The sequence below is a fragment of the Mchenga conophoros genome, linkage group LG6 (genome assembly GCF_057382185.1).
Source record: "Mchenga conophoros isolate Kocher_MC1m ecotype Shallow Benthic linkage group LG6, M_conophoros_male_GT1.1, whole genome shotgun sequence".
NCBI lineage: Eukaryota > Metazoa > Chordata > Actinopteri > Cichliformes > Cichlidae > Mchenga > Mchenga conophoros.
Genome location: NC_140531.1, coordinates 5,160,732 through 5,163,848, shown reverse-complemented (window position 1 = coordinate 5,163,848; position 3,117 = coordinate 5,160,732).

The window sequence follows — 3,117 nt, the reverse complement described above, 5'->3', positions numbered from 1 at the left end:
GCGGTACCGTTGAAATGAGATTCCTCCGCCGAGACAAACTGAAGAAGAAAAAAAACAGTCAAGAGGTTTAGTGCCAACAAAATGCAGATTCAGCATTAGGATAACGCAACGGTGAATGCAGAATATCCGGAAACTGTAAATATTACCAATAAATCACATTGTAAATGTCATAATTTCAAATAAATTCATGTCAGGTTATTCTTATATCGTATGTCAGGTTATTACAGACTGTATACTGTATGTCCTACCACTGACAACACTTAATGATTACCTGTTATCCTGTTATTCTTGTTTAAAATTTGCTTATTAATTACCCTTCTGCGTGGACTCTCTGCGACCAGTAGAGAAAGATCCCGCACAACAATGAAGCATTTAAACTGCACTGTAAGCTAAAGGAATCCACTAACACATAATATCTGTAATAACGAAGATACTTGCAGGTATATAAGCCTTCAGACTCCCTGTGATTTATTTAATCACTTGGTTTGAAAAAAGTGTTTGGCCCCTTCAGGATTTTCTATTTTTTTATATGGTCGTCACACTTAAATGATTCAGATCATCAAACAAATTTTAATATCGGAGAGAAAAAAACACAAGTAAACACGAAATTCACTTTGTAAATGGTGCTTATTATTAAGGGGGAAAAATCCTAACCCTACATAGCCCTGGGTGAAAACTAACACAGGGCCATGTAAGTTGATGACAAAGTACCTGTTCTTCATCGGCTGGGAGCAAAGCAGTTTTCACCTGAACGCTGCACTATAAGTGTTAGTGATTGTCTCTGTCCTTTAAGGCTGCTTCTCTATTGTTTCTCTGAAGATTGCTAATTCGTCATCTCTTCTGTGCAGAAGCCTGGATGTTTCCCTGGCCAAGTGTTTTTGTGAGTGAGAGAGAGCCAAGGAGGAGATTCTGTGTCTGCATGGATTTAAAAGTGTAAATTTGATTCACCAACAGAGTTACTTTTCCCAATTTATAAATATAGTCTGTGATTAATTACTTGATTGAAGATGCTGTAAATAACTTCTATGAGGACTGTAAATGACTGGTCGTGCATCAACATACAGGATTACGTTAAGTATGTGATTGGGTACATTAGCACTTTTGTTAACAACAATGCCAACACCATTAACATGGTCATTCCCCACAAACACACCCATAAACTGTCTACACTTGGCCTGTACCTCACCTGGACTCTTTGACTGGGAAGCCTCAGTCTGTCAGTGTTGGTAATAAACCTTCAGCCGGTATTACTATAAACATGGGCACTCCACCACAAAGAGGCATTTTCAGTCCCATCCGCTACACTCTGTTCACCAACAACTGTGTTACCTATCACAAAGATAACATCATCTTAAAGTTTGTGGACAACACCATCCTGATAGGACACAGTACATACAAAGCAACCTACAGAAGGGAGGTCTGATGTCTATGTGCGAGAACAACAACCTCACTCTCAACACAGCCAAGACAAAAGAGATCATAGTGGAAGAAGAGGAGATTCCACCTGCCACCGGTCATCTGGGAGCTGGAAGTGGAGAGGGTAAGCTGCTTGGGTATCTACATCAGTGAGGACGTGTAATACCAAGTAGTCTGGTATGTTGCCTAAAATCCTCAGCAGTGTCTACAGCTGCATTGTGGACAATATCTTGACCAGTACAGTAATGCCAGTGCTATGCACCACAAATGCCTGCAAAGTAGTAAGGACTGCCAAACAATTTTCAAGTTTTCACAATTGATTATTAAGTATTTATTGGCATCAGACAAACTGGAAAGGATGCCACTGCCTATTGAACAGAATTTTTGTAATATGGAACAATAAAGGCATTAATGTGATTGGTTAAAAAAGTTGGGCCAAGGCAAGGGTTTAAACTTGGCCCTCCCTTTATGGTCTTTGTCCATCCCTTGGTCATGTTTCATCTTCTGCACTGGGCTTGTCCTGCAAGATAAGAGCAGACAACTCCTCCCACTTCACCATGGCAACAGCTCTGTCAGCCCTGGGGAGGAAGGGTGAGAGGGATGAAAGAGAGAGAGAAAGAGAGAGCGCTCTTCTCTAAAACTTTTGAATATAACTTTTGAACAAGATGGAAAAAAAAGTCACAAAATACTTGCACTATAAGAAAAATTCTAAAAACAAGCAGCATAGCCTGCTAACCTTCTGTCAAAAAGTTATTAGGCCTTTTTTAATGAAATAAATTGATTTTTACAGTAATCGCCATTAAACAGGCATTCAGTTATTGGCAAAATGGAAACATTCTTATTTACAGCACAGCCTCTGTATCAATAACTTCTTTATCAAATCTGTACCACTAGTACTCAACACCTGTAGAACTAATAACACGTAGGCTTCATTTTGTGTTAAATATAAATCTATTTTATTTCACTCTATTTCTCCTTTGACAAGATCAGTAAATTGCAGTTACACCAACATGAATAAATAAATTCACAAACTGAACATCTTTTAAACATACTTTCCAGATAAGTTGTATCTCATGTGAATGTGTTCTTATGCATTCAAGTATTCGCTCGTCTATTGTAAGACACATATGATCTTGGGTATCATCTGATTCTTAATCCATAAAGTTCAATCTCATGTCGACCCAGCCTTTGCAACTATCACAGCCGAAATTGTGGTTTATTAAAATGGGACAAACAGACAAATGGCACAGCTGTCGTGCCGAAAATAAATGCGCACTATCACAATATCATAGTGCCTTTTCCAGTTACGATCACATGGCCGCAAACTCGGTACAGTAGAAATGCGGTATAGCTTACAAACGTAGTCCTTGTGCGTGTGTGTGTGTGTGTGAGAGAGAGAGATTTCACTGTATTTCTAAGTTTTTTCACTTAGAAAAAACGGTGAACCTGGCTGAAGACTTGAAAACTATTTCTCTTTGGAAAAGCGAGCGAAATCCCTCACCTCGGGAAACCCAGGTGCAACACTTTGAAGCACATTGGTTCCGTTTAGGTGGCCCCACTTTACATTTTCAGCATAAAGTAAAAAAACAACAACACACATTTGTTTTCACTACAGGTGCAATTACTTACTGTGGTACGTTTTCTTAATACCGAAATATTATGTCTGCAGTGTTTTTAATTACAATCAGTGACGTGATGATA